The sequence below is a fragment of the Chanodichthys erythropterus genome, chromosome 9, assembly GCF_024489055.1.
Source record: "Chanodichthys erythropterus isolate Z2021 chromosome 9, ASM2448905v1, whole genome shotgun sequence".
NCBI classification, from domain to species: Eukaryota; Metazoa; Chordata; class Actinopteri; order Cypriniformes; family Xenocyprididae; genus Chanodichthys; species Chanodichthys erythropterus.
The window spans coordinates 22,873,613-22,896,025 of NC_090229.1; the positions used below are offsets into that span (position 1 = coordinate 22,873,613).

At 38.5% G+C, this 22,413-nt stretch overlaps 1 protein-coding gene across 1 annotated transcript in view; it reads right to left on the reverse strand.

Moving 5' to 3' along the window:
- Positions 1 to 22,413, reverse strand: part of lmx1bb (LIM homeobox transcription factor 1, beta b) — a 76,534-nt gene that overhangs the window by 51,466 nt on the left and 2,655 nt on the right. The gene's annotated exons all lie outside the window — the stretch shown is intronic.

Sequence of the window (22,413 nt, forward strand, 5' to 3'; positions counted from 1 at the left end):
CTATTAGTTTAAATAAAAATCAACCCCACAAACAGCCTCCAGTGCCCGCAGTTGAAGAAACACCCAATTATGCTTATCCATCCCTGGCATTCTCAGTCATAGTTGACAGGAACTATTGCTCTAATCTCTTTTCAGGTTGGTTGCAAAGAGCACATTTCTTTTTTCCCCTCTCTCTGCCTCTCTGTTTGTCAAGCGTGCCATCAGATTAGCCTACGCTCTGGTTTCAGTGCTAATTGTGCTCGTCCACTTAAAAAGCTGACAGACTCTTGAGTGTGGAAAATCGCAGGCCTTGGGTGGCTTACCGCTCATCCATCATCAGCAAATAGATCCCTCACTAGAGCTGCACACCATCACCATTAGCAGGCGGCACACCATCACTATTAACCTGCCGCGTGCTCCCCATCAGCTAGCGCTCAAACACGTCTAGTGTGGCTTGCGTAGGAGACATAGATGTGAAGATTTATGTATGTTTAAGAATAAAAACGAACAAATGAATTGCTAAAAATGTTAACTTTGAGAATGTTTGGAGATTTGAAGCTGAAGTAACCTTGTTTTGATGCAAACACTGTAGACATGGATAATTCCCTCCTTTATTTTAACAATATCTTTAGAAAAGAAAAAAAATCTAGCATCATTTATTTATTTATTTTCCTTATGTGATGTTTTTCCCATTTTGTCTGTCTGCGAGACGTGTTGCTATACATCCTAGTGGAGGCTTAGCTTCCCGTTTCTTACTCTGAAATACAATACAACTGTAATTTCATATTTCACAATGACAGAAAACCAAGGCAAGGATTTTTAATTAAAAACCGAATGAGTGAAATGAAAGTGGGAGGAGAGACAATAAAAGCAGGAATGTGCGCATCCGCGGACAGATTCCCAACATTTTTTTGTTTTTTATTTAAGACCCACGCCTGTGCGCTAACAGCATTAATGACATTATAAAGAATTATGAGCAGAAATCGAATTTGCTTCGCCACTTGAGCGCCACTAAAATGCCAAACAATAAACTACCAGATTGCAAATTAGATCAGTAAAAATATCAAACACATTGCGGTGGTGGGGGAGAGAGAGAAAAGGGAGAGGGAGGGGAAAAAAAATCCATAATTGTGTTTAGCGTCTGGACCCCAGGGAGCGCAGACACTAAAGATCATCAGGGCCCGGCGTGCGAGCCTGCTATTGACAGTGTGCTAAAAATCGACAGGCTAACTAAATAAACACTGCAGGCTCCATTAAATATTCAACAGCTGAGATTTGACTAAATCGGTTGTTTCGCTTCTGTGCGTCCCCCTTGGAATCGCTACTCTCTCCTGTTTTGCCTCCCCTTCTCGCTCTCTCTCCCCGTCTCTCGCACTCTCTACTCATCACCCCATCTTTTTTCCTTCCCTGACTCTTGACAGCAATAAATGATGTGGAGCCTGAGGGCCTGACTCTGAGGGGAGAGAGCCGAGGCCTCAGCCTGCTCAGAAAAAGCAATAGAGGAGAAACAGCCAATGACCAATGCTCATCACGCCAGCACTGAGGCGAAGATCAGTGACATTAAATAAAGGCTCTGAACACCTCCCGCTACCAAGATGGAGGACCTGTCATGGGTGCACACATCCACAAAATCTACCCAGCATGCACTCTGTGCAGGCAAGTCTGGATGGATGCACACCGTCAAAGAAACTGGGAACCATTTTGGCAAAGCAGATGTTTATGATGGCTGCTATACAAGGTGTTAGATTCAGGGTTAAACAAACAGATTTGTTAACCATATGCGAAAACGTGTTTGATCATACCAGCAGTAACTGGTTGGGTTCAGAGTATGTGAACGGAATGGAGTGATGGCATTTTTTTCCCCACTCAAACTTTCTATGATCGCTCGATCCAGGGTTGCCAGTTTTTCACAACAAAACCCGCCCAATTGCTACTCAAAATGAGCCCAAACGCGTTTCAGGAAAAAAAATCACGTTCCGAGGGGTAAAATCCCAATTTTTGTCGAGGTTTCCCTGGTAAAATTCACATTCCAGGGGCTAAATATCATGTTATTTGGGGTTGATTCAACCCACGTTCATGAAAAACAACCCGCGGCAACAGTGTTAAAGTAGCCCAATTCCGCGGGAAAACTGCGGACTTGGCAACACTGACTCCAGCTCCACTCCAGGTTTTCTTACTCACTGAATAGAGAAATACTGCTTTGAGTTCACTCAAACTTACTCAAAATTGCTCCGTTACAGCTATATATATATATATATATATATATATATATATATATATATATATATATAGAGCCATATTTGGATTTTGTCCATTTGTAAAAAGAAAATGTCATCATTTTTTCTCACAAAAACGTCATTTTTAAAAGACTGAAATAGTATTTTCTAGTAATCTTTATTTACAACTTAAACATTTTGACAACAGAAAAAAAAAAAAAAAAATATTATATATATATATATATATATATATATATATATATATATATATATATATATATATATATATATATATATATATATATATTAGTAAAATAATCCACTATTTTCATCTTTCTTTTATGCAAAGCGCTAAAAACAACATTGGTTAGGTTTAGGTTGTGGATGTACGTTTTGGAAAAACCCAACGACAACACACAAATTAAGGGCTTTCATGCGACGAGGTTGACTAATATTCTAACACTTACAACATTTAACACTGTGACATAGTGAATTCTTGTGTAAATGTTGTTGAATTATGGGCTGTTAACCTGTTATGCTCAGGATAGAGTGGTATAGAGCGAGAGAGTACACAGACAGTCACATACTCCGGTTGAGTTTTCTGAACTAATACATCAGAATTTAAATGAAGCCATGTGATCTTAATTGCCATTCAAGGGCAGTTGCATTGCACCAAGACAGACCACTCAAAAACCATCACATTGCATATGTTAAAATCATATCAGCATCCTGACACTGATGATCCAGCTCGAGGGACAATCTCCTGTCCCTCTCCTACTCTCCTAGCATTCAACTGCTGCCCACACCATTATATCTCAGTATATTTCTAGAGGGATAGATCAGGAGAGATGACGGCGTGAGCCGAACCCGTTAATCTGAACTGAAAACCAAACTCCTCCAGGTTTCTCCTCCTCTGTCTGTGCTCATCTGCTCCCGCGAGAGTGGAGAAGCACTTATGCAAATGAGCAGTGACAGCATTATTGTGGAAGGAATATCAATGGAGTAATTACAGCACAGCCAGCACTCTTTCCCCACCACCCCTGCCCGACTTCATCTCGCAGCCCAGCTTTGGCTCTCCCCGAGGGGGGAGGAGGAGACAACAGCCACACTCTCTGGATCCAGAGCTAATAATCGAGGCACAGGTACAGGCAATGAGGGAGTCAGCCCGGGGGTCCTGAGACACAGACGTGGCTAAACGTGGCCCGCGGTCCCAAAGAGTGATCACAACACCGATCTAATGATTAATGTGCAGTGAGCTGTGTTTAAAGGCTCTAAATAGGAAACTGTGCATGTGTTTTTTCTCCATGTGTATGTACATCTGTGTATCCTTGAGTGGATTGAGGTGGTGAGTTTTGAAGACACTTGAACTACTGAAGGATGTCAAGTCACAATTTTAAACAACTGTTAACTTTGTAATTGTAAACATTAGCGAATTGTAAGGCATTTTATATCTGTTGAGGTTATCTATATTAGGGATTTATGATGATTTTTTTTTTTTTTTTACAGATTACTAATGCTTACTAAAAGGTCATATTTAAAAACAGTAATCATTTAACACAACTGTTAAGTTTAATCTTTAGAAAATATCAGGTCCCACTTTATATTTAGTGGCCTTAACTACTATGTACTTACATTTAAATTAATCATTTGATACAATGCATACATGTTTTTGCATTGTACTTATATTTTAAAAACACCTTAATGTAATTGCATCTGTAATTAATTTCTGTTAATACATTTATAATTACACTGTTGACCCATCCCTTAAACCTTACCACCAAACCTGTCCCTAACCTTACCCGTATCCCACCTCAATAGCAGCAAAAGTGTTTTGCAATTCAATATGAACCCAATAAGTACATTGTACTTATTATTTGATGTAAGTACATTGTAGTTAAGGCCACTTAATATAAAGTGGGCCGAAATCTCAAAATGAATGTCTTCAGTATAAATTTTTTATACTGAAAATTATAATGCAGTGATGCCTTTTTAAAGACTTTTCTTTTTTAAAGTTATCAGCTCATCTTATTGGCCAATTTTAATATCAGTACATCCCTACAATACCTGAAAATGTAACTTTTAGCAGATATCCACATTAATAATGTACATTGGCCCGGTTTCACAGACAAAGCTTAGACTAAACCAGGATTAGGCCTTAGTTCAATTAAAACACTTAAGTAGCTTTTATAAATGTTAAAAACATTACTGGTGTGCATCTTGAGACAAAACAATGGCAGTTACATATTTTAAGATATACATATAAGATTTACATATTTAAGATATTTTAAGAAGTCTGGGGCTAGCTTAAACCTTGTCTGTGAAATCGGGGAATAATTTCTCTTCAATATAAAAAGAGACCAAAAATATTGATGACTCATCTTGCTCTCACCAACGTTTACAAGGTTTTGTGCAATAAAATGTTGTAGAATATGAATCTGTCGCACTAATGCCAATTAGTAAATAATGTTCAACTACTGACATATACACTATTTTAAGGCTAAAAAAGAAGGGGCAAGCCTTTCAATATGTGCTTTGTCCCATCCTAACTTCCTGTTTCAATACATCAGTACAATAAAACCGCTCACAAAGCCATTTCACAGGCTTCTCAAAAGAGTGTTGATAGTGACATGAGTAATCTGCAACCGCACGCGTCACAAATAATCAGAACTTCACGTTGGGGTAAGTGAAATACATCCAACATTAAGCTTCTACAGTGAACTCCAAGGGATAGAAAAAAAGTCTTTGTATCTATCCATGAAACGTCAAAGCATTCCTGCAGTCTGAAAATATACAGCTCAAAGCAAGATTTACTTTAGACTAAAAGAGAATATAACGGGGTCTAGATCTTAGCATACTTATGCTTGCTTACAGGATTAGTGTTCATCAGTGAATCTAAGGTGATTTACTCTGACGGGCTCTGGAAACAAGTTGGCCATTGTCCAATGAGCAAACACTTTTGGCATGTAAGAGTTGTCTAATTTAATGCTCAAATTTGTCTCTTTGTGCTTAGGGAAAGCACTCCTAGCCCCATTAATCCATGTGAAACAACAGTCATGCACGCCTGAAGAGCAGTAATCTTTCATCCTCACCATCTATTCACAGGTGAAGGATGGGTATGGCTATAAATAACGAGGGGGAGAAGAAAAGAGGAGGAAGGACGGATCAGACGAAAGCTGGGAAACGAGACCAGAAAAAGCAAGAAAACTAAGGGGAAAGAGGCGATAGCTTCAAAGCTGCCACATTCCATAATACCCCCCTTAGGCTGAGCATTAACACGGCTACAGCTAGAATGCTCCTGGCGTTGTATGCGCACCATCACTGGCATGAGCGATTCCCCTAAAAACAAACGCTTGATTGCAGCAGGTAACGCTTAACGAAAGTGTTCCAAGTCAAAAGTTACCAGGAGTTTCACACATCTGTTCAATAAATACTAGAAGGGATGCGGAATTAATAAATGTGCAAGAGATCAGGAGAAGCCTTCAGAGGGCAAGAGGAGTGGAATAGGGGTCACGCCCAAGACCCCGAACACATTCTGTTACTGCACGGCACTGGCTATGTCCAAGCACCTCATAGATCAGAGCAAGCTTATCCACACACTTATCTCACCAGCAATAACTCCCAATTAAAACGCAGAGAGCGTAAAACAGATGAAGTGTGAGACAGGAACCAGAGGTTTCTGAGGCCGTTCGCCCTTTCCGTCCGCGCCAGCCTCTTCATTCACATGTTTGCACTCCAACGGACAGCCAAAACAAATCGCTTACGACCCTACTGGCATATAAATTCTGATTATAGGGGTGAAATGTGCTTGCGGATTCCCTACCACACATTTCTGAGGTCTGTGTGGCCTTCATAAATCAGAGAATCCTACCTATTTGTTTTGCCCGTCCACAAAAAAAATGCATTCTAGCATAAAACAATGTTTTGCTTCAAATGGGAATTGGTTTACTAACCTAGTGGTAAATGTATTGGGATATGCCATGGAGGTATAAAAAACAGCTGTGTTTTCATAACGATAATGGTTAGAGAACAGATATGCGTGGCAATCAGGTCAATTAAGACTGGAGATTGGCGTTTATTGCGAAAACTGGCCTGACACACATCATGTCATTTATACAGCAGATTGATGAATGTTTCCATGCAAAGCTAACCTGAAAAATAAACAAATGGGATGGGGAACGCAGAAAAGAAATAAGCAACTGTCAAGTATGATCTTCATTCGCTCACTGGCCTTTCAGAGAACAAACTGTTACAGCACAATAAAAAATATGCAGAAATAGGATATAGGCCTGTGGTGTGAAGTTTCATGTTTCTTTTTTCATGTTCATTTTTAACTGCCATTGTTCTTATGTTTAAGAGGTCTGTTTTGTGTTTTCTCAGTTTTATTTTTCTTCAGGGCAATAAAAATAACGAATTAAAATAACGGGCAACGCTCCACAGCATGAGCCCCCGCCGTGGGAGGAGCTGTAAAGCCGATGCTAACATGATTAACAGTGTTGACAACGAAAAAAATAAAGAGTAAGAAAAAACATACCCTCTCTATTTATTTTTCCTGTTCCCTTCTATGGCGTTCTTTCCTGCTTTTCTTTGATCCTGCAGGTCTTATGAACCTTCCACATAAACTGCTACGTGCGAAGGACACTTTAAGTGCATCCTGGGTTTGATGCAATGCATCTGCATGGATGTCGCCAGAATCACAAATCTCAAGGATGAAACGGACATCTAAACTCATGCAACCACTGGAAAATGACATCTCTTTCTATCTGAAATATCTTAAGAATAGGTTACACGCTCCCAGTCTAGCACCTAAACGCATTTGGAGGACAGCGAGTGAGCGCAGGCTTTGAAATATCAACCACTTGTGCAATTACCTACAGGCCTCTGGTGGTTTGCCGCCACAGGGCGAGTGTCCATCTCGAGGAGGACAGCCTAGACACGAAAACCGAGATAAAGAATGTGCACCTTGCAGAAATCACTCTCTGATGTGCACATCCCACAATACAGTACCCTGGAATATAATCAAAATACAGCATAGTCATTAAAGCACAAGGGACTAATAATGACATGCTACTGATTTATAGGAAATGCACATTTAGGACATTTTCAAATCAAGTAAAAGTACTTTAAATCCCATGAGGGTTGATATCTGTTCATAAACACTTTTCCTCTGTGGAATGAGAATCTAGCGTTAAAAATGTGTTCCAGTGTTTACAAAGACAATTCTTAAATTTTAAAATTATTCTTTTTTTTTTTTTTTTTAAAAAGAATGTCAAAGAATGTTTCAACTGTTTTTGTCTATACAATGAAATTCAAAACGATCCAAAACAACATTGACTTCCATTGTATAGTATGAACAAAATACCTTCAAATTATCTTTTGTGTGCCACAGAAGAAAGAAAGTCAAACAGGTTTGAAATGATTTTAGTGATTGAATGGGTTTGTTCTTATAGCATTAATGCATGTTAATTGGACTACAGTTGGGCTTGGCGTTGTGCGTGTGCACCAAATGTCTATGTAATGCAAAACTATTCCATTTAACCTGTTTAACACATTACACACAAACACACACATAAAAAAAAAAAAAAATCCCCTGCAAATACTACGACTTTCCACTTATACTACTGTCAAAAGAAACCTATGGAGAAGCTATTACTCCTACAAGCACCCCTGTGAGTAGACGTAACTTTCTCCATCAAATTTCCATGTCTTTGTCCTGTGAATTGGAAAAAGGTGCAACACTGAAAAGAGGTACAACACTCACTCTTAAAGAACTACAACTTTATTGGTTAAAAAACAAAAACAAAAAAAAGACGTTTCGTCCATTGTAAAGGCCTTCATCAGACATCTGATGAAAGCCTTGACAATGGCTGAAACGTCACGTTTTTTTAAGCAATAAAGTTGGAGTTCTTTAAGAGTGAGTGTTGCACCTTTTTCCAATTCACATGCATTTTTGATTTTTTGGTTGCACCTCCTCTTTTGTTGGTAGAGCACCTCTTTTTAACATTTGTTGTATACCATGTCTTCATTCTGCACAGATATCAAAGACTCAAGGTTAAATAACTAATTAAACAATAACGACGAAAACAGGGAAACAAATTCACCCAGAGAAGAAATAACCACTGATTGCAGAGGCCAAATAAGAGTTTCCATTTGGCGTTGCCAAAGCACCGTTAAATGTTATGGGCACATCAGGGTGCAAAGAGAGCCTGTTGGTCAGTCCAGAGGGGAGTTTGACATCTGACAGAGAGCAGAAGCGTTCTGGACCACGCAGAGCCCATGCTTCAAAAGAACTCCATGGGAAACAGACAACACTGCTACATTTGAGTCACAAATGGGCCTCCAGCACAAAAAGTGAAGAACAGGTATCATGAGGAGCATAATCACAAGTTATACAATCCTAGTCTTCGCTGAACTCAAGCAAAAACATCTCCTAACGAAGTTACATGAAACCTCAGAGCAAGCATATACTTATTTATCTTGCTTTGACTTTCAACAACTGCGGTTGAACTCAAACCCAAGGGCCCCAAGAGTTGTCGGGTCTTAGATGCAATATGGCTTGAGGGCCGATCTTCAATGCTGTGTCAGGGCTTTTGCTCCAGTTGTCGGTTCACTTTTATAGCTTCCTTGAAATATCTGTAAAAGAGGAGCTGGTGAGCTAAAGAAAACTGCTTTAAAACATTAGGGTGTAAATCTCTTTTAATACTACAGAACCCTGTGTTAATGCTGCCTTCAGAAACCACTCATCGTATTTCTCTCTCCCTTTCCCTGATTCCTCTTTGCGCTCTGCTCATTACATATGACGTGGAACTCAAAGACCACATCTTCAAATTCCGCACAACTAAAATTGTTTTTCAGATATACTACATGAGCTCGGGCCAAGAGTCCAAAAAGTCTTCCTGTTCGGCTCTCAAGCTGCTCGTTTGTCTTTCTCTCAATGGTCAGACGTAACATTTCAATTATGAAAAACAGAAAAACTTCCCTCATAATCCTTGACGAATGTCCACTGGGGTTCATCCGATGGCTGGCAAAAGAGTTTCTTCGCAGCTGCTCACATGTCTCCCACGGAGGGGAAAAAAACCCCACATGGGTGGGAGATACTTGGAGTACTCAAAAAATAATGACGTTTGAGCCTTTTGATTGATCATACATCTCTCCCTGGAGTTTGATATGGTTTTTGGGAGACTTAAAAACCTGACAGAGAGAAGTACAGATTCATGAGACAGCAGAGAGCAGTCTCGTGGTAATACAAGGCCTGTCGGAACAACAGACTGTTTGTGAAAAGACATAAAACTTCATGTTGTACCTGCACTGATGACATCACTACGAAATAACAATCGAGCAGAAAGGAACGTTGGGACGTAGCGAGCAAAAACCTGGTGGAAAATCAAGGCCAGTTTTTCCTTCTCTTAAACTCTCAGGGCTGCGGTGAGCTTCAACCCTATAATAAAATAATGCACAGCAATGTGTGTAGTAGATCTCTGTTTGAAAAATACTTGTGGAGCAAAAGAAAAACACATGGTGCGTAGTGTGGCACAAAACATATTTCATGCATGACTTTGGAGAATGTTAATAAGGATTAGAAACATACTTCAACTAATGTTCGGGTTCCCTCATGGGGCCATGACTGATTTTTACTCATGTTTCTCAAATGGGGAGACATAACATCTGAGGTAAAAGTTAACATTTTTAAAAACAAAAAAGGTAGAAAACACTTTTAGGGGTATAATTTGTGAGCACAGTACTGAGAAAAGGAATCATTCTTCTCTCTTAATAGTTAATTCTGAGCGGTTCTCTTGCGTTCGCTCTCTTTCTGCAGTCTTTATTTCATTAGGATGTCATGTCAGGGGCCCTCAAGTCTCCCTCTGACCCCACACTCCGAGCACGGCTTCTGGTTAATGTTACATCGATACGGCTCTTGTAAAAAAAAAAATGCTTTAACGTACAATGTATGTTGGGTTTCCAAGGAAAGATGGACCAATTAATCTGATTATAGTCTCAAATCCGACAACATGTGTACGCGTGTATCTAAGCATGTGGGATGCAGATGTGCGGTGCGTATGTGCGTGCCTGCAACCGTGTAACCGGCTGATCAGGCCAAAATGTTGAAAGGATACAGCAGCTGCCCTTCCATTGCGAATAAACCGAATGTCAGCTCTTCAAAAAACTCTGCAGCCTGTCAGATATAGAAACGCGGGCACTACTTGAAAACCGCGAAACAAATACGCCACCAGGCGCAGCCACTTTGTTAAAAAGGCAAACACCCACACCACAATGACACAGAGAGGTTTTTACAGAGCATGTGTCCGTGTTCGAGCATCGCATGGTTTACCGATTTTTTGTTTTCAAAATTAGGTTGTAGATTTGCTGCGGACAAAACAATGAACAATAAATGGGAGGAGGAAACTTTTCCCAAAGGATATACGTGCAATCAAAGTAATATTTGGATAAATTCATCAGTTTAATTTGGGGAACTGTTGAGCCTGCACAGTTCAATATCAATCCATTTTTTTAAAATAACTTATTTTTGTTTAATTTCGTACAATAAAGAATTTCAAGTACTGGTTTACTGTGAACGTATCCACTCCTGTTCGTCACATGGCGTTACGTAGTCACATACAAAGACAACTAAGCAACTGTATGCAAATACAGCCCACGTGTGAGTGACAGACAGCTGCTCTGAGAATGGGAAATAACGACAGGAAAGAGCCATGAAAGGGATACAGAAGTGAAATCATAAACCTCTGTCCAAGCCTTCATGCTCCATTTGATATCATAACACTAAAGCACTTAACACTTCAGAGCAGATCATTTGTTCTTCTCCGCTTACATCACTGGGTCTAACGTTATGGTGGATGTGTTTGCAGGGCTCTCTTTGAAAACTCAGACACATCACTGACCTTGCTTTGATTGTGCTTTGCTAATAGTATGTAAATTGGTTGGGAGACCAGTCATTCTCAAGTGATGTTTTGTGACCCAAATGTGTTGCAAGTCTATTCTGATATATTTGAATGCAGGGAAACAAACGGTGCGAAAATGCAAATAAAAAAAGAAAATGCAACATTTTTGTTAACTTTTAAACTATTAGCAATTGTGCAGTGTTGACTCAGTGTCAAATGTGAAATCTGAGCCCTGAAGCAAAAGCACTGATCTAGACTGTTGCTTCTGCTGATAGGTAAAACATAGCACACAGATTAAAAGAAAGAGAGGGAAAGTGAGAAATTACAAAATTTGAGAACAGAACAGAAAATAGCAAAATAAGAAGTTGTTTCATTGGCGCACACACTCTCTAAAGCTTTTCTAAAAGACACATTCACATGACACTGCACTAAATTCAAAATTGCCTTTAAAAAAACATAGCCAGCTGTAGCAGTATCACGGTACAATGATGGAATCAAATGGTAAATGTGACGTCGCCGACCTAGAACGCCATCATCATTTACTCATGTTGTTCCAAACCTGTATGAGTTTCTTTCTTCTGTTGAACTAAAATGAAGATATTTTGAAGAATGTTGGTAACCAGACAGTTGACGGTAGCCACTGGCTTCAATTGTATTTTTTTCCTACGGAAGTCAATGGCTAACTTCAACTGCCTGGTTCCCAACATTCTTCAAAATATCTTCTTTTTAGTTCTTTAAAGGTGCCATCAAACGTATTTATTTGGATGTTTACATTTGATTCTGAATGAGTTTGATAGTGCTACGTGGCTAACGGCTAATGCTACCCTGTTGGAGATATTTATAAAGAATGAAGTTGTGTTTATGAATTATACAGAATGCAAGTGTTTAAAAATGAAATAGCTACGGCTCTTGTCTCCGTGAATACAGTAAGAAACGATGGTAACTTAACAGTACATTAGCAACATGCTAATGAAACATTTAGAAAGACAATTTACAAATATCACTAAAAATATCATGATATCATGGATCATGACAGCTATTATCGCTCCATCTGCCATTTTTCGCTGTTGTTCTTGCTTGCTTACCTAGTCTGATGATTCAGCTGTGCACAGATCCAGACGTTTTGCCCTTGTGTAATGCATTGAACATGGGCTGGCATATGCAAATATTGGGGGCGTACACCCCGACTGTTATGTAACAGTCGGTGTTATGTTGAGATTCGCCTGTTCTTCGGAGGTCTTTTAAACAAATGAGATTTATTTAAGAAGGAAGAAAAAATAATGTTTGAGACTCACTGTATGTCTTTTCCATGTACTGAACTCTTGTTATTCAACTATGCCGAGGTAAATTCAATTTTCAATTCGATGCACCTTTAAATAACTTCTTTTCATCAGAAGAAAGAAATTGATACAGGTTTGGAACAACTTGAGGGCGAATAAGTGATGTCTATCCCTTTAAGCAGAAACAACTAAAGCCAATTTTAGGATTTGTTAAACAACTTGCGCATTGCACGGTTTTAGCACAAGCCCATAAAAAAGGTACTAATACATCCTTGTCTTGTGGTGATTTACACTGACATGAAAAACATTTCCCCTGTCAAGTCAAGTCATGTCACCTTTATTTATATAGCGCTTTTTACAATGCAGATTGTGTCAAAGCAGCTTTACAGTGATAACTGGTAAATAATTTTGGCTACACAGCAGCTCTTAAAGAAAATGGTGTCATTGACCAGCTTCAGTATTGATTCATTCCGTTGTAAAAATCAATAGTTATTAATTTAGTTAATTTATCTATATATCAGCACTGACATGACTGTCTGTCATGCATCCTGTTTTCTGTTGGCGGTATAGAATCAAAGCGATTCATTCAAAAGAAGCAACTCGAAGTTATTCACAAATGAATCAATTCTTTCAGTCGGTTCTTTCAAATGAACTGTTCAAACAGTGGCAATGATTCAGACTGAATCATTCAGACAGCTCATTCACGTACTGAATCACTTGGAGTGGTTTTCATTTAGTAAAACAACACTATTCTCAGAACATGGAGAATGGAGAAAAAAGCGCTGGACTGAGTGGAATATTTATCTGCAATCCACTGGAAATCCTCTCATCTGACAGCGATGAAGAAGGACTTTAGTAAGTTCAACACCTGCATGTGAAACATGTGAATGACCAAAACAGTATCAAAACAGTGCACAAAATGTAGAGTTATTGAAGTACTTTGGAGCACTTTGAAGTATTAAATACTTTGGTATTAATGGATTGAACGGCCCTGGACATGATATTTGAGAAAGAAATCATTGAGATGTTTTATAAATGTTTTGTCACAGAGACCAAAACCTCTGTACACTAATAAAACCATCAACCCAGAGCTTCAGAAATAATAAGAACTCACTTTAAAATGACACCAGTCAAATAAAGAGTCTCGTTTCTGTATTTGAATACAGTCTGCTTTTATTCCATTAATATTTGAATGTGTATTATTTTAGATATTAGATATTGTATAACACTATTTAATCCTTTAACTCTTGTAAAGAGTACTCCTGCAAATGAGGATGAATGTGACAGCAAATTGTTTGGATTGTGGCAGACTGTTTATCTCCCAGATGGAGATGTTTTTGGGCGCGTGGGGTGTTCAGGCTTTGCCCTCAGGTGGTTTGGCACCGTGTCCCACCACTACAGAGCTAAAGAAGGAGGGCAGAGAGGAGTCTGGCGCACGGTGTGATGTGGAGCTGGAGGTCAGGGCTCTGCCGCCTCTCCAGCTGAGCACCAAGCGCCACACACCGGCTCTGGTTTCATGTTCTGGGCCGGGGGTCAGGATCGCTTTCCCCCTGCTAACTGCAGGGGCAGGGGCCGCTCCTCATGCCTGACAACAGACAGACGCCCACCTCGGGAGGGGGGAATGGACTTATTCACTCACTCCCGAGAAAAAACAACAGAAGCAGGGAAGCCAGGAGAAGAGATGGATTGGTCTGAGACGGAGAACATGTTTGAGGCCATAACAGAAATGTTTGACTCCAAAGCCAATCTTTTTAGGGATAAAAAATGCAAAAGTCAGGTCTATCTATTCTCCATATGTGACTCAAGTGAGTTTAGCTATGTTTCTCATCCTGCTGAATAAGCAATTCTAATGTTCAGTGTTTCTTCGAAACTCTATTATGTCTGAACAGCATGTTTGTGTTTGTGGTTATGAATCCTGCCAAAAAGGATGGGCAACGGGAGGACTGGTAAAAAGTGTACTATCAAAACAACAGTGTTCACAAGGTAATACAGAATAAAGAGGATGCATTGTTTGACACAAAAACAAAGAACACGTAATATCTCAATATTAATCAGCCAATATTTTAGGTTTTTGGTCTCGCTCGTATGTAAACAAAGACACATGAGTCTTCATTAAAATGGCACTATGGAATAAATCATTTTCCTTTATTCGATTTTCAGAAATCTTCAATATTTCATTCCCTCATCCACCTTTTTTTAGACTGGGAGATCATTTTGCTGCACTTGCGAGTTGTGGAAATTCCCAGGAAGATGTATTGTGGCTCTTTTCGGAGAAATATTAGCATCCAGCCAGGAGAGACATGGAAGGATAGCGGAGAGGGGGGAAAGAGAGGAGGTAAAACGGCACAGACGATCAGTATCATACTTTCAGGAATTGTTTTTTTTTTTTTTTTTTTTGGCTCACAAAGGTTGCATCTCTGCATAAAAAAAGCAAGATGGGACCTGACCTAAAGATGACATCACAAAGTACTCAGCAGAAACCTTTTCTAAAATAAAACTGTTAAAATTATAAAAAGAAAACTTTTTTTTTTATCTGTTCTGCTTCTATTCAGATCAATTGAGAGCATAATATTCATTGCCACAAAAATGATTTTCCTTTTCTTTAATAAAAAAAAAAGAAAAGAAAAGAAAAGAAAGGCAAAGGCTACAATGAGACATTTACTTTGGAAGTGAATGTGGCCAATTCTTAAAGTATTTAAAATAAAAAATGCAAAGCCTATAATTTTATAAAAGCACTTACATTAATTGTTCTGTTTATACTTCTGTTTTATTTTAGCTGTAAAGTTGTTCTTGTCATTATTAAGGTTTACTGGCTATTGAAACAGTGAGTACTTTTACGACGTTTACACACTGGACCTATTTACTTCCATTGTAAGTAATTTTTTTTTTTTTAAAGAAAAGGAGAGACAAACAGCTTTGTAGTAATCAACACTATGCCTCAAATGCTGTTGATTGATCTTAAAAGGTTAGTTCACACAAAAATGAAATTTCTGTCGCATAAGTACTCATCCTCATGTCATTCAACACCTGTAAGACCTTCATTCATCTTCAATAAACACATTTCTGAGTTGGCGTTCGATGTAGAAAACAGAAGCCTGCATTGTCTACGCAATGTAAACAGTGTAGTAGACTTACAGGGGGGAGACGAAATTGTTAAATAAAGTCGTTATTTTTGTTTTGTTTTTGCCCACAAAAAGTATTCTTGTCACTTCATAGCATTAAGGTTGAACCACTGTAGACATGTTGACTATTTTAACAATATCTTTACTACTTCTCTTGTCCTTGAATGACGTAATTATGTTGCTTTCTATGGGTGATTAAAAATATTATCTTAATTTGAGTTCCGAAGATGAACAAAGGCCTTACGGGTTTGGAACGACATGAGGGTGAGTCATTAATGACAGAACTAACCCTTTAACTTGCACTGAACCCAGAATATTCCTTTAATTCCCTTGATTATTAAATTAAAACCAATTGTGTTTACATTGCTGTGGCTGTGTGTTTAACTCCTCTGAATCTTCTGACAGAAGATTATTAAAATTTTGAAACATCTGCAATCCAGTTAGCTGCTTATTCAACTCTCTGTTTCCTGTCATTCCATTCTCCATCACTGTGCCTCTCATTGACTCCGCCTAACATCCAAATATTTCCCCTCTCCACTTTTTGAAGCCACCATGGGTCTTTTGACCTCCAGCACAAATCATTTTAGCTGCTTGCGGGGGGCTCGCAGTCCCATGGAGGTATGGAAATACGATCCCCACCATCTCCTGCTCACGTTTGTTTTCCTTGGTCCAGTCAACGATGGGCCGATCAGCAGTGATCCCCATAGCGACAGAAGATCAGGACTGTGGGTGGGGAAACAGGAGGTCTTGCTGGTCAGAACGCTGTTTTTTTCAGTTTACTTGTCTCCTACTTCAGCTTCCCTTCAACCCTGGGAGGGAGATTAGGAATACTTAGACCGCTACATTTGGGATTCAGGATTTCGTCCCGGATGCACACACACACACTGAGCAATGACACTCCTGCTCTCATGCAGAGCTTATTTCTTTTACTTCAAGCTAACTTTTAGAACAGTTTAGACATTGCAGTACAATTCAGACTTATTCTCTAAAATCATCAGTGATCAGTCAGCGATTATAAAAGATCAGTGATCTTAAATTAATGGGGAAAAAAACAATCATAATGTCTTGATAAATCTGAAGTTATGAACTGAAATATAGCCTTACACAGAAAAATGATACAATGTTTTTTATAAAGAGCATTTTGTCACGTAACTTAAAAATGTCCTTCATCTTCATTTACAAACAGAGGTCCCAAAAAATATTTAATAGACTGAATTAACTTGACTACATTAGTACAACAAGGAAAGTCATTTTTAAGTGTCAAATCAGTTAGAAAAAGCTTCTTACAGTAACAATAGCAATTTTTATAGTGTAGATAGATAAGATAATGTTTGTTCTTTTGTTCAATTGCTGGGGAAAACAACCTTCAACAGGATAAAGCCATTTAATTTTCATATATCAATGAAGAACACACATTTACCACAACTCATATTTTCATATACAAGAGGTCAATGAGGTTTTAGCAATCAGCTTTTGTTTTAATGGTTTTGAGAATGAGGCATTTACAATTTAACGAGGGCCAATTTTTGAAATGTGAAGCTTATAATTTCATAAAAGCACTTACATTTAGCATTTTTTACATTTTAGCTGTCAAGTTGAAAAAAATAAAAAATAAATATTCCAGCAATAATGTTTAAAGTTTCAACCACACAAAATATTTTAGCCAACCAAAATGCAAACTGTCATGTTCACTGCAAACATCAGTATGTGCTAAATTGTAGGAATTCAATTGCATGCCAAAGTAACTTTTCCAATATTTCTGTTTAATTTTCCTGAAAGGTCCGTACAAGTACCTTGGTGGTATATGGCAACATTCAAGATCGTTCTAACTGCATCTCTTCTCTTTCCCTTTGTAATGAAAATGAAGAAATATCACAATCTGGAATGCGGAGCTTTAGAACTGTGGTCGCGAGGAGAAAGGTAATTGGCTGGCTGAGGTAATCAGATTGGTTTCAGAGCATCTGATCTGCAGTCTAACAGACTTCCAACTAGTTGAATGAGTAAATAAAGAACTGTGGGAGCTCCAGCTGAAGACAGATTACCTCTAGCTCCAGGAGGGTCTGACCCGGAGAAAGCTTATTCCACGTGAAGGAAAACTGAAGCATCCAGCAAGAACCAGCAAAAGTCATTCTTTCAAATGACCCCTAAAACACCCTGATATGGGGCCCATATATAGTAAGTTTTGACATTTAAAGCGATAATTCACCCAACAAATTAAAAATCTGTCATCATTTACTCACCCTCATGTCGTTCCAAAACTGTATGACTTTCTTTTGTCTGTGGAATACAAAAGAAGATATTTTGAAGAATGTTAGTGTCCAAACAAAGTTCTTCAAAGAACACTTAGACATTTTTCAAAATCTCTTTTGCGTTCCACAGAAGAAAGGTTTGTATCCACATGAGGGCAAGTAAACGACAGAATTCTCTATTTTTGGTGGAGTATCCACCAATGGTTCATGAACACCTGCCAGAATTCTTCAATTTGTGCCGAAATGCTACTCAGATATTTTCTATTTATGAAGAGCTTTGTATTTTATGAAAATGCATTCCGAACAAGGGTTAAATGGAGGGAGCAAACTGTTTAATGCATGTGTGACTGTGCCTGTCTGCGAGCCTGAGCCCCATAAGATCTCTCTCATGCTCACTTGGCTGTGAGAGAGGGCTCAGAGGGAGGAAGTGGCAGTGGTGCCATTCCAAAGCACTGTCCCATTCCACCTCATTCTTCCCTCTGACACAAATAAGAGGATTAGGGCACACAGCTTCCGTCAGTCCCTCCATTCAAGACAATGCGGCGAAGAGCTTAGTAAGATAGCCTTGGATAGCGGAGCAGACCTGTCATTCAAATCAGCTAGTACTATGGCTGTTGGGAGGCTAATCTCATTAGGATATGAAAAAAGAAAGAGAGGGAGAGACAGAGTCTGAAAGTCCAAGATGAGATTTGATTATCATCCTCATAACTCGCATCTAAGACATGCGCCAAGCTTAAATCTTCTTGTCTATGACAAGACAGTTGAAACACTCTTGCAAGACAACTTAATAGTCCAGGATTATTTTAGAGGATGCTGAGACTTTGAAAGAGACCAGTAATCGTGATATAACTGTTGTTTTTGCATTTACGAATTCTATTTTTCCCTGCTTTGTTTTATTGATGTATAGGTTAATTCAAGATCCTTGTTGAGACAAACCCATAATGCATAATGTCTTCATATATAGTGATGCCATATGGCACCACTTGCCACCCCAGTGTCAGTGTTTTCTACCTTTTCGTACCTGTGAAAAGCCTGTTTGTAGGAATAACACTGTGGAGACACTGAGCTTCAACACTATGTTGAGATCACTGTGAAACAGAAACAGGAAAAGAGCCTACAACAACACTAAAGAAGAATAATGAAAAGATGTCATGCTTATGGATACTTAGTATTATGCTAAAATAGAATCTTTTTATTTGCATAGTGGATTATATCTGTTTATGTGTGCAACTATAAGTAAACCATATGTTAGTTGATTCCCCTGAGAATGAAAAACACTAACTGTGGCTCAGCATCCCAACCAGACCAACACAAACACATCGCAAAGGTTCCCAAAAATGAAAATTCTGTCATTATTTTATTCCCGCTCAAGTTGTTCCAAACCTGTATGAATTTCTTCTTCTTTCTGCTGAACACAAAGGACGATATTTGGAAGAATGTCAGTAACCAAACATCCATAACAAGATCTCGCCCCCCCATTGACTACCATAGTATTTATTTTCCTATGGAAGTAAATGAGGGGCGAGATCTGTTTAGTTACTGACATTCTTCCAAATATCTGCCTTCCTTCCTTCCAAATGATGACACAATTTTTATTTTTGGGTGAACTATCCCTTTAAATTGGCATTTAGGGGCGGCCTTATCTGTTTGTCCAACCAATGGTTGACGAGGGGAGTGTTTCTGTCATGATTTCTACCATTTTGTTTGGCGATGTTATAGTGGTGAAGAAATTATTGATTATGCATATCCTATTCTGGATAATTAACCAATGTCTAAAATTATAGATTAGAAATGTCTTAAATTATTTTAAAATATTTAATTCAGCTTTAAGTTTTCGTAGATAAATCCTCATCAAAATTATTTGAATATGTATATATTGATATGTATATAGAAATATAAATATTAATATACAAGTTCAAGTATTAACCATAACTAGGATAAAACTAATTAATAATTTGATCAAATGGATTAATAATTCAGTTGAGGTAAAAACACCAATTTTCAAAATCAATCAAGTCAAGCTATAAAGTGTTTTTCGAGGTCAGTTCAAATAAAAGAAAACTAGTGTTCGTGACAACGTTTTCATAATATCACATTCATAATGTATAGAATGGCTCAAGAAATATTAGCTTCTGCATGTACAGTGTTTATAATAGCAAAATAAATATCCTTTAAAGTTGTCTCTGGCGGACACATTAAACATATAGACATAGCACACTATGGTTAAATACCATCACAGCTGTGGAGTTACATGTCAAGGTAACACATAAGAGGAGAGACCTGTAGAGAAAACTAAATAATCTATTCCATGAATGAATTTAAAAGCAAAACCCAGCCATCTAACGCTCCCCTCTACACCAGAATAACATCCCGTTAGGTCAAAGCGTTAAACGTCTGGTGGTGGGGGGTGTGTGGCACTAGTCATGAGATGACAGATGATTGCATCATTTTAATGCTGCCAGGAGAGGCTGGGCTAATGTTGACACAAAACCCAATACTTCCTTGCAGAGGAACAGGCTGGCTCAGGCTCGGCCTCATCCCAGAGCAGAGCGCTACGAGGGCCTTCAACACTGCAAGCAAAAACCCATGAACGCTGCAGGATTAGTACACTCCTCACTTCTCGAAATGTACTACCTTCTCATACTTTCATAAAAACAGCTTTCATTTTTAAACAACAAACATTCAAGAACATTACAAATCATATGCATGCTGAGTTACAGAATTTTTTTTTTTAAACAATGATAATATGGGACAGTAAAGGCATTCTGAGTAACACACAATCTCAGGGTGTATTGGGAGGGAATATGACTCCAGTCATGTAGAAAACACACTGCCAGGACCAAAATCCACTCATGTCAGCGGGAATATGGCATCCCGCTCGCAAAGCAGAGCTAATTAAAAAACAACACAACGCAGGAGGACGCCCCCACGGTGCTAAAATAGAACTATCAGCACACCAGGGGATCATCCACAACTTCCTACTTTGAGCAAATTATCCCTGGACCAAGACTAACAACAGACTTGAGCCAGGTTGCACTGACAGTAAGGGCCAGAGGGGAACATTCAAACACCGCATTCAAATAATGCAGTATATACACTTCTTTTAAATAACACCGTAAAGTTGCACTGCAGAAGTTGTGTCATCTATCTATTTATCTATACAGAAATCCTGATGTCTATTTGAGAATAATTCAAGTTATACATATACTCTCTCATACACACACAAACAAACCATCTTCTTGGATGTGCAGTAATCACACTTTCATAACATTAAAGCATCGTTCATTTGCTTTTCAGAAAATCTATTCTAATAAATGAAAACATTAAAAAATATTAAAAACAAATATTTCATGTATATTGAACAAAATGAATATAAAACTATTAGGCCTATTATGCCCAATTTAAAAAAAAAAAAGTATTTCCAGCTTTTCTGAATTTCATAGTTAATTTTATGATAATAAAAGCTGTATGTCCAAAATAGCTACTTTGTAATTTTTTTTTTTTTTTTAATTAAGAGATTTAGTAGTCTATATAATAGTCTAATTCAAAGACAGAAAATGTAGTGGCGTTGCAATTGTAGTGTAGTGTAAACACAATTATATTTCCATAACCTGTGTCTTTAATTGGCACTAACGCAAAGGTCTGCTTAGCCATTTAAAAAAAATATTATATGCAGATCGTAATTCCAAAGCTAATCCTCTAATAACGAAAGGTTGTTATTTCAAGTTTCTCTTGAGCTACAGCGGGGTGAACTTTACGCGCCAAAACAAGCTATAAATTCCCGCCGGTAAGCTCGTGCTGTAAATAGCTGACAGAGAGGTGTGAATATGAACGTTTGCCCAATGTCGTGATTTACGGTTCTAATGATTATAGGGCATGAATCAATTGATGCTAGCATGTCATTAGGCGGAGTTCCATCAGAAACGGCTAAAGGCTTCAACTTGGAGCCACGGGCACTTTGCGGGGTTGACAAGTACAACCTAAATGAACGTCATAAAACTCAAAAAGGTGCCAATTACATCTACTAAGTGGCCCGTCATTTAGAAATATATAAACAAATATTACTGCTAGCTACCTGTGTAGCGCGGGGGTGTGAAAGGACCTACATTGCAGGTGAATATGCTGAGACGAAACTGCTGTTTATGAAATGGCAGGTTTTGTAATGCGAGCAAAAATGTGATTTACACTAACCTTATATCTGATTGACATCCATTCTTAGAAATCATAACCTAAAAAGGACCTAAAAATCAAAAACCCCTTTCACATGTTTGGCCTGTCTCGGCTCTAGCTGCCGTCTCCAGGGTAATGGAATATAAGACCAGAGCTATGAAATTAATTTTGTTAACACTAACTCTTCACGGTCGAGCTGAAAGAATCGGCGACTATTAAAGTCAGGCGGTAGATATGGCCCTTTAATTGTTGCTTGGTGTCCGATAGGGACCTCCCAGTTATCGCCAAGAGAGAGGGAGCGATATTTCAAAACCCCTGACACAAAAGCTAGCTAAAGTAGTGACAAACACGGGGAGAAGACATGCAACATAAGGCGACCTGCGGTCCACACACAGCTTCAGGACCGGGTGAATATCAACACAACACCCACCCACTGAGTACATTCAAACTATCCCATACCATGGTTAGGACTTCATCATTTTATAGAAAAGAGGAATACGAAG